The sequence below is a fragment of the Leopardus geoffroyi genome, chromosome D1 (assembly GCF_018350155.1).
Source record: "Leopardus geoffroyi isolate Oge1 chromosome D1, O.geoffroyi_Oge1_pat1.0, whole genome shotgun sequence".
NCBI classification, from domain to species: Eukaryota; Metazoa; Chordata; class Mammalia; order Carnivora; family Felidae; genus Leopardus; species Leopardus geoffroyi.
Window position 1 is genome coordinate 43,889,484 of NC_059329.1, and position 15,840 is coordinate 43,905,323.

Genomic DNA, 15,840 nt, shown 5'->3' on the forward strand with positions numbered 1-15,840 from the left:
ACCTGCAATTTCATAGTTTAATGTATTATGATCTAAGAATGAAATTAAAAGCAGACACTTGGAAGAAAAGGCTGAGTATTTACCATTCACAGCTTCTCAGTGAAAGAATGTCTCACTGTGTATCATTGTGGAGGACAAAAAAAAAAATCCAGAAAGATTCAATGGTGACAAATACAACTGGGTAAAAGATGTGGGAAATTATAAATACACTGACCATAATATCAGTAATAGTACCAAGTCAATTGAGTGGCTTAAAAATGAGGCAGAACTATAGTATTAAATAACAAACAATATGGACTTTAAAGCTTTATTAAGGATAAAGAGCCATCACTTAACAATTGGAAGACCAATTCATTTACTAAAAAGCTAATTTTTTTCTGAATTTGTATACACCTGTTGATTGTCCCACACAAGATCCCAGATGTAGAAGTACCAGAAGGTTAAAATAAAGAGAAGAAAAGAAACAGGAAATTATTAACCAAAATAAATCTGCTGTAGCTTCATTATTAGCACATAAAATAGACTTCAAGCCTCAAAAGATTTATTAAGGATAAAGAAAGCTATTGTAAATAATAAAAGGAACAATTCCTTGCCATATAAATTCAAGGCTATTCATTTCCATTTAGAACCATCTTGTTGGAATAATATACATTTTAACTGTAGCATTTGTGTTGCTTAATTCTGAATCTTTATAGTTTTATATCAGCAACATACAAATTCTCTGTACTCTTATACTCCTCCCAAATTTATGGAATGAGCACTGACAAAATTGAACATTGATGCTGAAGTGTCCAAAATCATCACAGAGATCTCTGAGAAACCATTACAACAAAATTCATCATTTTAATGAAATATGAAACATTTTAGTAGACTATCAACCAGGCCAAAATTAAATCTCAATAATTACTAAGTGATGAAAATTATACACATGTCTTTTCTGACTATATTGCAATGAAAGTAGTAATTAGTTACAAAAAGCCAAAATCACACACCATTTATTAATAAATATTTAAATTACAGAAGAAATCAAAATAGACATTACAATGTATTTAGAATTAAATACACGAGCTGTATGTAACAAAACCTGGAAGATGCAGGAATAAAATGGTTTTTAGAAGGAAATTTGTGGTTGAACATGCTTATTTTACAGTAGAGATATTACTAAAAATTAGGATTTAAGTGTTCAGTTCAAGAAGTTAGGGAAAAAGAAGAAGCCAAAGGCAGTAGAATAAAAAAATATCATAAAATTAGTTATTTTTAGGACCATGAAACAATAAAAAGGATATTTTTTTGAGAACTAATAAAATCGTTAAATTTCTGAGGAGACTGATAAGAAACTCAAGAGAAAGCACAAATTAACTCTATTAAATTCTAAAGGTAGCATAACTATAGTTGCAGAGGGCATTAAACATAAGAAAAATTCTACAAAAAATATGCTTAAAATTTTAAATCTTAAATGAAATGTATGCACTTAGGGGAAAATAAAATGAACAAAATTTATACTATTAATAATAAATAGAAAATCTAAATAAACCCTAAAACTATTAAATAAACTTGATCAGTAATAAAAAAAGCAACATTCCCAGGTGTTTTTACAGTTCTGTTTTGTCAAAACATCTGGGAAACACATTCCCATACTAATCCCTTACAGGTAATAAAAATGGGACACAGTACTATATTCAATGAGTCCAGTTCACCTTATTTCAAAATCAAACCGAGACAACATAAGAAAGAAAAACAATAGAAGAGTATCACTTGTGAACATAATGCAAAAATCTCAATAAAATTTTAGCAAACAAAATTAGCAAAGTGATTAAAGAATAACACATTGTGACCAACTAGGATTCATCTTGGAAATAAGATAATTTAAAATTATAAATTCATTAATAGACTTGGTAAGAGCAAACTTAATTTCACTTCCTGCTAAAATTAAGCAAACAATTGGTAAAGGGGAATCTAAAATGAATAGATTCACAAGGACATGACTGATAGAAGAGACAGAAACAGGGCTGGGAAGATGCGATGTGAAGGATGGATGGCAAAGGAGGCAGCCTGACCAAGTCAGACCAAGCTGAATCCTAAACCGGAAGAGAGGAAATCAATTGAACTAGGCAGTGTGTACTGTAGAAATTCTACAAGTCTCTGTAACTGACAACATAATCTATCTCTGGAAGTTCATGGGGAGGGTAAACTGCAAACAGTATGACTATTCCAAAGTCTTTTGAAGAAGTAGTTTACTTCCAAGATCTCCAACCCAGTTCTGAGGGAAAGTCTGCCCTGCCCACAGAAGCGGGGACCACTCTCTGAGAAGGGCCCCTGGACTTCTGCAGGAAGGGATGAGTGTGCAATAATGAAGGTAGGAGCACTGTATTGAAAATGGAGGGACCAGAAAAGGTCCATCTTCGTACCAAAAGATGAGCCCACAAATATCCACCACCATCCCCAACTTGGTTCCTAGATTTCTAGCAACGGTTTTTGTTGTTTTCTTTTTGGAAGGGGATTAGAAGTTTCTTTAAGAAATCTGACCAGTCCTAGAAAACAATCTAGTGTTTCCAAATGAAACAGCTTCTTCACACCTCCCTATATTTAAGTCTACAGTCTACAAGCCCCTCCCAGGTGTTTATGTTTTCCAGTAAGCTTTTTAACAATTCAAGTTGAAGTGTGTGCCAAGATCACACAGTATCTGAAGAAATTTCTAATATGAAACACATAAAAGCAAAGAGGGAACAGTAACTGTGACCCTAACAATATTTCGTTTTCCAGAAACTCTTAATGTCTGATGCTTTCTCCATCAAAATATAATGATAGGTATCCATTAAACTTCAGACGTTTGGCTTTACAGAGAAAAGTGAGGCCAACCTCATTTTTGTTCTTTTACAGTTTTATTATCTGTTAAAATTCATTCAAGATTCTTTTGGTTTTTATAGGAAGGGTCAGATTGTATAGAGTTTGTAGGAGACAGAAAATAAGAAACATCATTGAGCATTTGCTTGAAGGTGTTTGGGGAGATTTTTGGCAAAAAAGATGATTATGAAATTTTTCTATATAATTCTCTTTTGCTTCCTCATTAAAATACTTAAAGATATATAATGTTTTCTGAAATTAGAACATCAATCTTTAGTTTGCTTGATGGAATACCATGTATCTAAAACTGTCCACAAAGTGACCTAGTTATATTTGGGTTACAGGTGCAAGTAAGTACCAACAGTCCCTTAATGTGTCCTTGGAATGGCTATATCTTTATGGATATCTTCATATTTGGAGGTGTGGGGCATGGAATAGTAATCTTGCACATTAAACATGGCCTCCCTGAAAAGATGGCTGCTTATGGAGAGTTGGCTACCCATTTTCCCATTGACAAAAATCTGAATCTCTCAGTAGAAGAATTCTAAGTCAGGGGCGCCTGGGTGGCGCAGTCGGTTAAGCATCCGACTTCAGCCAGGTCACCATCTCGGGGTCCGTGAGTTCGAGCCCCGTGTCAGGCTCTGGGCTGATGGCTCAGAGCCTGGAGCCTGTTTCCGATTCTGTGTCTCCCTCTCTCTCTGCCCCTCCCCCCGTTCATGCTCTGTCTCTCTCTGTCCCAAAAATAAATAAACGTTGAAAAAAAAAATTTAAAAAGAAGAATTCTAAGTCAATAGGAAAGATAAATTACTTCCCTAACTTCTTTAAATTGGATTAGAACAGGACACTTACTGTGTTACTTTGTGTATTGGTTTATTTTAACCTCTCTTTCTGTCATAATTAGTAGAAATTCTTAGCTCTTAAACTGTCAGTGTCCATTTTTTTAGCTTATTTTTAATTTTTTTAATGTGTATTTATTTTTGAGAGAGAGAGAGAGAGTGTGAGCAGGGGAGGGGCAGAGAGAGAGGGAGACACAGCAGGCTCCAGGCTCTGAGCTGTCAGCACAGAGCCCAATGTGGGGCTCAAACCCATGAACCGTGAGATCATGACCTGAGCCGAAGTCAGGCGCTTAACCAACTGAGCCACCCAGGCACCCTGCATCAGTGTCCATTTAAATGATGGTGTGAATTTTTGTCTTTATCCGTGTCCTTACAAGTATTTCGTGGTGAGTTTAAGAGTCCGTGTCTGAAGCTTGCTAGGCGAGTACCACTTTACATGAGAAGTCTGGGTTGCCACTTGAGAGAATTGGCAGCTCCAAATTAAACCCTCTGTCTGCTTCCTTATGAAAACTCTGCACCTCTCCAGTGAGGAAAAATTAGTTGGAGTATTCATCCACATGACATATTTATTTTTTACCCATTATGTTCCAGGCTTTGTTTGGGGGCCCTAGGGTCATAATTATTAGTATGATATTACTTCACCTCCCAGAGGAATAGCAATCTAACGAGAAGATGGCCACAAAACAGATACATCTGGTGCAAGTGGAAGGCGCTGTAATAGTGGCAAGCACAGAGTAGCCTCACTTACACCAAACTAGGATTTCTTAGAAGGGATAACCAAGGCCAAGCATGGATAGATTGTTCTGGGTAGGAAAAAAGGCTCCCACATACATTTTTTTTTAGTTTGATATGAATGTGTTTTCCCATTCATCTCTAATAGCTTTATTGAGATATAATTCATGTAACGTTCAATTCACCTAAAGTGTACTTTATTGGTTTCTAATATGTCCATAATTATGTACAGTCATTATCACAGCCAATTTTAGAACATGTTTGTCACATCAAAAAGAAACCCCATACCCTTTAGCTATTATTCTTCTATACTCTCCCCTCTACTCTCAGCCTTGCACAACCATTAAGATACATTCTGTCTCTGTAGATTTTCCTATTTTGTACTTTTAAATAAGTGGAATTATTTAGTATGTGCTCTTTTGTGACTGGCTTTTTTCACTTAGCCTAATGTTTTCACTAAACACAGAGTTACCATGTGACCCAGCAATGCTACTTCTAGGTATATGGAAAGAGCAATAAAAACATCACGCAACATCATGTATGTGAACATTTATAGCAGCATTATTCATAATAGCCAAAAAATGGAGAAAACCTAAATGTCTATCCACAAATGAATGCATAAATAAAATGTGATATATCCCTACATTGCAATATTATTCAGCCATAAGAAGGAATGATGTACCAGTACATGCATACATGTCGCAAGGTGCTTTACCTATGATCTGAGACAGTGAGGATGAGAGACGTAAAACAGTTTAGGATTACAATCATCATCAACTCCTGTTAATCTGAATTGCACTGTCAACAGGACACACTATATTGTGTTCATGGACCCAATTCCTATGTGCGTATTGTAGAGAGGTTTCCCACACAACACCAAGCAATTCTGTCTAGACACCTTACTGGTGTCCCGACATTTAACTCAGTTCTGACACTATCTACCTGGAATAGCATCAGATTCTACAGGTTGACTGCAAGACTGCCACTGTGTCCCAAGCCCCCACCCCCACCCCCCATGCCACTTCAGAGGTCAGTAGTAAGCCCAAACTGTTACCTGGCTTCTGACTGGCTGGTTAGAAATTAAAGGTTTCAACGATCTCTTCCAGTTCTGGATGCCAATAGAAAGTCCAGGTTGTTACCTGTACTTTTGACCAAACTGGCTGTAAATCAGAGGTTCCCCCAACCTTCTCCTTCAGTTCAGTTAATTTGCTAGAGCCATTCCCAGAACTCAGAGAAACATTATACTTACTAGATCATCAATTTATTATAAAAGGATAGAACTCAGGGGCAGCCAGATGGAAGAGATGCATAGGGCAAGGTATGGGGAAAGGGCACAGAGTTTCCTTGGTCTCTCCAGGCATGCTACCCCATGTGTTCACCAATCCATGAAACCTCTGAACATCTCTGAAACCTATGCTTTTGGGTTTTTACGGAGGCTTCATTACATAGGCATAATTGACTAAATCATTGAGGAAAGATTCAGCCTTCAGCCTCTCTCCCTCTCCTTGGCTGTCAGGGGATGAGACTGAAATTTCTAACCCTCTAGGAGTGCCTGGGTGGCTCAAAAGGTTAAGTGTCTGACTCTTGACTTCAGCTCACCTCATGATCTCACAGCTTAGTGGTTCTTGTCCCACATTGGGCTCTGTGCTGAGAGTGTAGAGCATGCTTGGGATTCTCCCTCTCTCTCTGCCCCCCCCCACCACCAGCCCCTGCCCAATGTCACTATCTTTGTCCCTCTCGAAATAAATAAATGAACTTAAAATTTTTTTTCTAACTCTCTAATCGTGTAGTTGGTTCCTCTGGTGACCATCTCCCATCTTAAGATCCATAAGTCACCTCATTAACATAATGTAAAGGACATCCTTAAACTATTATGACTAAGGAAATTCCAGGGAGGTTAGGAGCTGTGAGTCAGGAACCATAGAAGAAGACCAAATCTATATTTCTTATAAATCACAATATCACAATCTCCCTCATTCTCCTTCTAAACTCTTCCCCTAAGTCTCTTAGATCAGAGGCCTGCATGAAAAAATATAAGGCTATGGAACTGGCTTTGATTCAGATGATTTTACCATTCAGAAATTTACTAGGTTGAAGAGAAATAAAAAAAAGAAAGAAAGAAAAGAAAAAAGAAAAATAAACAACTCCAGAGTATAGCAACTTTCATTCAAAAAAGGAAACAAAGTCTCTTCATTTAAACTTGCTGAGCAGCAATCCTTCCCACCCCCACACCATGAGAGGTACTATGGGGATTGTTCAGTGAGGTCATTGAGACAACAGGCCTGCTGGTTGACTTGCCAGCAGGGCCTGGACAATGGGAGGCTCCTCACCCGCTCCCCTGCCCTTGGAATATATACTCTGCTCACCATATTCACAGCCAAAGCCATTTGAGGTATACAGCCTTGAGATGGTAATGTGTTGTTGAGACCATCTGGACAGTCCATATGACTCACCCTCATACAAGGCCTCTGGCACTCAGGTGCAGTGATCCACTCTTCTTGTGACCGCCCTAAAGATGCCTCATAAATTTCCTTGCTTATTACACATGCTGCCTACTAATCTGGAGTGGTCTGCCTCTTTATTGTGTCTCTCCTTGCTCTCTGTGTACAGGTCCAGCTCTGAATGAACAGGGATATAGTAAAGAGACTGAAAACAGCAGTCAGTGTGCAGTGTGGACAAGTCCCTCCTCCTTGTTCAGTTGTCTGTTACCAGTGCTTTAAGCTTTTCAAGCTTTAGATTACACTGTGTATTTCACTGTGCACAGTACAGATTGTCACTACTGAGACTCTGTATCTACATCCAATCTTTGTCTCTCTCTCTCTGTCTCTTCTTTTGTCTCTCTTGGAAAACTGTTTATGCCTATTCAGGTGAAAAGAAGAATTTCTTAAGACTTTGATGTCCACTTTCAAGAGCTGAGCAACACATTTCTTATTCACCCAAATCTCAGTTTTGAGTACCTTTCATTCGTATAAACACCCCAAATTTTTGAGGTACAGATTTTCTATTGGAACTGTACAGGAACCCTAAGATTAGTTCCACTCATTCTATCCACCAATTTTATAGAGCAGGAAAGAAAGGACGAAAGAGGTGTAATAAAGTAGCAAAGATTACAGTTACATGGAAGCAGAACGAGCATCAGAACCCAGTCTTCTTGACCCTTATTTAATGCTCTTTATTTTTTTGTTTTTTATTTAAATTCCAGTTAGTTAACATACAATGTAATATTAACTTCAAGTGTACAATTTAATGGTCTTTAAACTCTTCATTCTCCATCTATTGTGAGAAACCTAAAAGATTTCAAGATATGAAACCTTTGAAAGTTGCCTGTCTCTCTTGTCTGTGAAGCCAAGAGCAACTTCACGAATGTTTTATGAAACACCCCAGAGCCCATGCCATTGTGAGATTTTCATCCCACCCCCATTTATTTCTCCCTCAAACCCATTAGTGATAATTAACTTAGTACAAGGCTATCCATGCAGGCTTTTTACCTCTTCCCAGAGATCTCTCTGTTCACCACCAGGTGTTGGTCTGGCAACAATTTGATTCCATGTGTAATGGCTATTGCGTTGCCCCTCTCAACAAGTTGGTGGGACTCTGGATTGCAAATCAGAGTATAACTTCAGAGTGATAAAAAAATAGAGCATCACTGAATCCCAGGAGCTTCTACCCTTTTCTTAGTCCCGGCTCTTTCACTGGCACTTACTGTGAAAACACTGTCTTCAAGCCAGCATTTATTTATTGAATACGGGCATCTGGTAAAAGCTTGGGGGAATAAGAAACATACTGAAGAGGTACCTGATGGGAAGAGAGAGGGAATAAAAGCCCCTTTTCAAACTAATACAAAAAAAATAACCTTACTTTAGTTCAGTGACATAATAATACTTACATCTGAATGCAGACTGGTCTGCGGGAGAACTACCTGCAGATACAGATTTTCAGGCTCCATTTTCAAAATTTCTAATTCAGGAAACCTTATTTTTGAAATTTCCCCATATAATGCTGACATGAAACCAGATTTGATTTCTCTCATCAATATTTTATAGTTTGGGTCATACAAGTTTTCCATATTTCTTGCATATATTCTTAGATTTATCCATAAAAATTTTATGCATTTTGATAAATTATAAATTGTACCATTTATAATTATATATAATAATATATATTATATATATTTAATTATATATATTTACTATTATATATAACATATAAATATATATTTCTTATATACATAATTTATATTTAAATATTCTATATTTAATTATATAATCCAAATAATAATTAATTGTACTTTTCAAATTATGTAAATATTCAATTAATATTTTTGTGCATATTTGGGATATTCTATATCTTCAATAATATCTTTTGTGGGGGGAAAAGCAGTTTTATTCCTTCCTTTCCAATCTATGTTTTTTATCTCTTTAACCTGTTTTACTGAACTGGCTAGGATATGCAGTACTATCTTGAATATGAGTGGTGACACTAGATGTAATTACCCTGTTCCTGATCTTAGGGGAAAATAAACTATGATTTTAGCTGTAGGGTTTTTGTAGATAAGCTTTATTAGTTTGTGGAAGTTTTCTTTTGTCCCTAGGTATTGGAAAGGTTTTTTTTTGGCGGGGGGCAGTCATGAATAGATGTTGAATTTCATCAAATATTTATTCTTGCAACTATTGAGATGGTCATATAATAGTCTCTTTTTAAATCAGTATGAATGGCTTTTTAAAATTTGATTAAACCTTATATTCCTGGGATAAATTTCTACTTAATCATGGCATATTTTACTTTTTATAAGTTACTATATTTGATATGCTTATATTTTGCTAGGAATTTTTGCATCCCTGCAATCTGAGTATGATAGTAGAGTTCACAGATTAAACGTTTTAGAATAAGGAGAAGTTGGAGTTCTGGACTAAATTCTGCCCTGGATATGGGTTATGATTCACTCTAGGCCAGTACTGTTCACTTTAATAGTATTAATAAAAATCCGTTGCAATTATTAGCAATTTACACTTTGAAATCCTTCATAAGCATTGTTTCATAAGATAACTTCATGGCAGAATATTTCCTTCTCATTTTTCAGACACAGCAACTGAAATTTGAGAAGGAGAAGTGACTTGCTCAAGTTCTCACAGTTTACAATATTTCGTTAGTAACTGGGGGACAACACTGTAATATAGCAATTATTTTGAAATATAACATTTCTAACTTTAAATCAGTGTTCTTAACATTTAACCATCTTACAAACATTTTGGCTAATATGTTTAGCCAGATATTTTGGTATAGGGGATTCATTTTATTTATTTACTTATTTATTTAATTATTTGATTATTTATTTTATTTATTTTAAATTTAAATCCAAGTTAGTTAACATGTTGTGTAATAATGATTTCAGGAATAGAATCTAGTGATTCATCACTTACATGTAACACCCAGTGTTGATCCAAACAAGTGCCCTCCTTAATGCCCATCACCCATTTAGCCCATCCCCCCCCCAACACCCTGCCAGCAACCCTAAGTTTGTTGTCTATATTTAAGAGTTTCTTATGGTTTGTCTCCCAGATAATTTATTTTTATGCTCCTGGATGCCCTACTCTGTACTCCTCTCTTTTTTCCCTGCCCATGTTCAGTCCTGAAACCCTAGATATTTAGGGTCTACATGATCTATTTACTAAATCCTCCTCACACATACCCACATACCTCAACCATCACAATTACTTGAACTTTCATTCATGGCATCTTAAAGAACTATATTTCCTTGAATCTAAAACACTACTGACTATCAGATGCATTATCAGTAGCACCATTAGTTTATGTACTACCCAGAGAGAAATTTATTATTTCAAATTATGTAATGATACCTTCTATTATCACATTCATTATAATCCTAATAGTAGACATGTTAAAATGTGAAAAGGCTGCTTCAATTATCTGTGGCTGTGTAATAATCCACTCCAAAATTTAGTGACTTAATATAAAACTTCACTGGTAGTTTTTGTGTTTCTGTGGATTTGGTAGGCTCAACTGAGCCATCCTGTCTTGGGTTTTCTCAAATAACTACATTTAAATGAGAGTTTTGACTACAGTAATCTAAGACATCACTGGGATGGATGTCCCAAATGGTTAATTCACATGGATTGCCATTGATGTTGACTGTTGGATGAAAGCTTAGCCAGACCTGTTGAATAGACTGCCCACACATAACCTCTCCACATGGAATGTGCTTCTCATGACACAGAAACTTGGTTCAAAGAACGAGTATTCTGAAATGTGTCCCAGTAAAACAAAGTAGGTGCTTCCAATCTAATTAAGGGCCAGGCTTATAACTGGAATACCACTATTTCACTTAAAATCTATCAGAAAAAAGTCACAAGGCCTCCCTGATTCAAGTGAATAGAGAAGTAGCCTCTCTATCTTATTGGAGGATTGGCAGATGCAAATACATTACAAATATAAGTATCCTTCTGTGAGTTCAAGAAAAATCTGACAATATGCATCCAGCTTGTTAATTGTATTTGCTGCTGCATATGGAAGATTGGAAGGGGTGCCTTTAACTTCTTTGTGGAACTAAAATTTAAATGTTGGAAGTATAACATCACTTTTTAACATGTTTTCCAAATACATTTAAAGAGTATTAAAAAAATATGTTCTGAATTAATGTTGGCTAGCTGCCTTCCCCCAAGTGTTTCAGAGCTCCTCAAGAGACAGAAGTGATGACTACTATTGAAACTATAGTTTATCTGAATATTCCACAATTCTGTTTTTCTAAAAAATTGCTTTAGAAAATCTTTGTTATATTTTTAGCCCTCACCCTTCCACAAGAATCAAGCCCTCAAAGAAGTAAAATTTAGAAACATTATTCTTCAAAGCAGGTGCCCACATTTTTGGGAAAGGAGTAAATCTTGGAAAGGTAAGAAAAGACGGTAATGGAAAGTTAGGACTAGAAAACTGTGCTCTTCATCCTTTGTATTATATAAATAGCCATAATGATGGAAAGGTGAAGGAATAGAGGGGATTCTGATGGTATTATTTAGCTATTTCAACATATCAAGTCTTCAAAATATCTTCACTTTCTCAGTTAGGCTCTGTGTAGGCAAGGCCATGTATCAAGAAAAGGTCCTAAAGGCCAATGGCTTAGAAGAAATAGTGATTATTTCTGTAATCATTATAGGGACACTATAGCATCAATAACTACTATTAAATTCAACTTTAATTCTTCCTCTCATTTTTAGCAAAATATCATCAGGTGAAAGAATTGCAAATTGGGATGGAGGACTTTGAAGACTTCAAAATCAAGTCTGAGGGTTTAAAGATTGATATACCCCAAATATATTATAGAGGACTTTACAATTAACCTGTGCATATTGTTTTCTTTATTTACTATAAAGCTTTCTCCTTGGGCTACCCTATTTTCTGAACTTCTATTCAAGCATGCAATTAGTGTAGACACTGGAGCAATGAGAACTCAAATTTGCCATATTTATAGTTAATTTTTCCTTTCCTGATTTTCTCCCTCCCTGTCCATGAAACTTCTTTTACTGATTAGATTGACACTGACTAAGGTGTATCCAGAGTTTGAGCCTGAATCTGTTATGACAGGTAATAAATCACCTGAAAATTCTTTTTGAAGTTTTTGAGGAGGTGTCAAAATCACTCTTCTAGCAAGTTGATGACAGGGATTATTTTTCCCCTCAGATGACAAGAGCTTTCACACTCACGCCAATTGTAGAGTGGTTATTGAACTAATGACCCAATTCCAATCAAATGCTTGTATTTCTTGTCATCTGTTCTGTGGTCATGAAGAGGATGGGAAGCTGAAGGTGTTGATTTGGGACTTTTAAAAAATATCTTTTAATACGCAGTCAGAGAAACACATTTTTATTAATGTCATAATAAGTATTTCCTCCTTATCCTTTCCTATTCCAAATAAGCAGGAAATCCAATTAGATTAATCAGTAATATTTCTCTACTAGATTCCCAGGGTGACATCATTAGGGAAAAAAAAAAATCAGAGGCCTGTCACCCTCTGGTCCAATGCAAGTTAAATTTGTTAAACTTTAGCTGGACGGACCTTCAGTATTCCCATTCATCCTTCCTACAAAAGATAATCCAATCCCCATCCCACCCCCCACCACCCCCCCCCTTTTTTTTTTTTTTGCATACTTACTTCTTCTTAGCAGATGACCTGGTCTTTAGCTAGAAAATCCCTCCTTTTTCAGAGGAATGGGTCATTCTACCTTTCCTCCTATTGATTTCTCTTGCAATTTGCTCTCTTGTATCTCCTCCCAAGCCCTGTTCCAATTGCGTATCACACCCTACAACCACTCTTTGCATTCTGCCCTTGAATCTTATCAAGTATTTTGTCCATGGAAAAAACCTTCTCATGGCTCTTTTCCTTGTATTCACTTTACAGCCTGATTCCCACTTTCTTTCACCATTTTTTCTGACTTTAGTTTCCTTCATGATAGGAAATACATCTCTCACAGTTTAAGGAGTAGATTCCTAGGAGCTACAACATGAGTTTTATTGTCTTTGACCTCTCTCTGCACACTGATTCTGTTGTCTTCCTCCTCCATACTAAAAATCTCTCCTTTTGCTTTTTTATGGTTTCCTCCTCCTCTGATTATTTTACGCACATTCCTTTACTTCCTTTTCTTTCTCCTATCATCACTTACGTGGAGGTTTCTCACAGTTCTCTTGCCCAGTGTGCAGCAAGCCAAACACTGACACCAGTTTTTTCAGTAGAGAAAAAGGAGTTTATTGCAAGCAAGGGTTTTATTGCTTGCAAGCAAGCAGAGGGAAGATTTCTTGAACCTACCTCCTCAAATGCTGAGTGTATTTAAGGGCAAAGGGTCAGGATATGGAATGTGCTGATTGGCTATAGTGACAGAGAGGTGATCCCCTTTCTGGGCATGCACATTCAGAAATCATGCCTCTTCTTGGGACAGATGTTCAAAGAATGGTGAGGTTAATATGACCGATTGGGGGGGGGGGATCTCAGAGTTTGTCACCATAGTGGTTACTTTCATTCACTCTTGATCCCTTTTGCACAACTGCAAGACTTCTTCCCAATTTCTGTCTTAGATGGTCTCATTGATGTTCAGTCAAATTTCTGGAAGACAGACTCGTGAATCAGGCTAAGAGTTTCTTAGAGTAGAACTGTCAAGCATTTGTTAACCTGTTGGTTTCATTCTTAGTCTCTTCCTTTAATCTATCTATTTTCTCTTCCTGGGAAGATATCTAAACTTTTATAGTTTTAATTACTTTTTTTTAATGACAACAACAACTGGAATTACTAGGTGGTTTCCTATCCAAATACTAAGCTGTACCCTGCTTAGCTTCTGAGATCAGATGAGATTGGGCATGTTCAGGGTGGTATGGCCATAGACGTAAGTACCTAAGAAAAGTTATCCAGGAACTATTTATAAAATTGTCTACTATTTCAGTCTCTCCATTTAGACCAATAAACTTTGGAAGAGGAGCAGAACTACCACCCTAAAATATGACCCTTACCCTTGATAAGGGAGTGTAGGGCAAGCTGAGGGCAAAGTACAGGCTAACAGCACCTCCCCCCCCCCCATCAGGTGGTTTAAGTGTGATATTCCTCAGACACTCCTGGCTTCCCAAGAACAAGAGACAGGAAAGAAAGCAAGTGGTTGACTGATAGAGATCATAGTCATACAGGATAGGAGTTTCCTTCAGTTTACAGATAACTTAGTAAACTGCAAGAAAAAGGCAATCTTATCCATAGCTTAATCTCTAGAAACCTATAGACTCCATTTCGTACAGCCCTAATATCACCCTCATCAAGATGTAAGGGGGTTTAAGTGCTTGCCATGGTGATGTGGGAAGCAAAGGCAAATGAAAAATTAAATTCTCTTTCTGCCTACAGCCCATTGACAAGTCCTTGGAAGAGGCAGAGTGACCTCCCTGTAGTTCAGCTGCCTTGATGCTGACACTTTGCCAGGGGCAAAAGGGAATCTTGGCTTAACATTATTCCAACCTTCAGGATCCTGTAAGTCTACTTTAACATATAAAAATTCCTTTGGGGACTTCTTTTATCTCAACCCCCCCAAGGTACATGCTGGCAATCATACTCCAAACTTATGGCCCCCTGATATAAATCTGAAATGTCTCATGATGGAAGTTTTACTAAATGGTAATAAATGGCATTTTCCTAACAGCTAACCCCACAAGGTCCTGGAAACCTTGCTTCCAAAGCTCCTTAGAGACTTGCGCTGTCCCTAACCTCCTCCCAACCTGCGTGTATATAATCAGTTACCCATCACAACCCCAGTGCAGTTCTTCCTGCCCATGGCCCATGGGTCCCATCACCATGCCTTAGTAAAATCACCTTTTTGCACCAAAGATGTCTTCAAGAATTCTTTCTTGGCTGTCAGCTCTGAAGCCCCCACCATCACCCCCAAACCCCATCAAGCTGATTGCCTTTGAGAAACAAGAAACTCTGAAAACCAAGTAGAAGCCACTCTTTTGCAAGGAACATTTACATTTACAAGGCAAATCTCCATTTGTAAGGGTTTCCTTCCCTTGTAATGGGAAAAGATGAATGACTAAATCTCTACAAATTCTTATCAATGAAGAGGGACTAAAAACTACAAAATAATCATACCCTTGTTTTGTTTTTGAAAACCAATCTTCTTGTTTGGGAGGCAAAATATAATGTAAAGACAGAGTTGAGATAAAGAGGAACTATAGCTTACTGCTTTGCTGGGCCAAGGAGGCTGCAGCAGGCTGTGGCCTTCAAAAACTTTAAGCCCACCCAGAGCAAGGGGCTGGAGGGTTTTATAGGGAAATACAGGATCTAGCTGGTTTCCACCAGAGTACTACAGCCAGTCTCTTGGTCACGTCTCCAGGGTGGTGCCAGGTTTTTGAAACAAAAGGCTAAGAACGGAGGAGAGAAGATTTGCAGAAGAGAGGAAAAGGGTTACTTAGTTTAAAATCAAGCTTTTCTGAAGCATTAGTGCAGCCATTTTGATTTTTGTTCAACTTGATGCTTTTAAGGGGTTTCAGTTTGTTGAGCTTTTCCTGATCGCCTTTCATAACTGGTTCCTCCACCCATCAACAGCATTTTTAGTCTTTATCTGGAGATGGTATTTAAGGTGGTAGCTTGGTACATTTCAGAAAGTCACTGAATTATCCTGTCTCTCCCATGTATACAGGAGGTGTACACATTGTTAAACTTCTATTTTTTTTCTCCTATTAATCTGTCTTTGTATTACAAGGTAGTTCTCAGCCAAGAATCTAGAAGGGTAAAGGGAAAATTGTTTCCTCTCCTATAACATCTAAACAAGACTAATCCCCAAATATTTCTATTTGATTCATTTCCTTCCACCTGCATATACTGCTTCATTTCTCTCTAGAGCTTCCTATTTTCTTGTCCAGACACCTGAAACACTTTCCTAACTGTTCT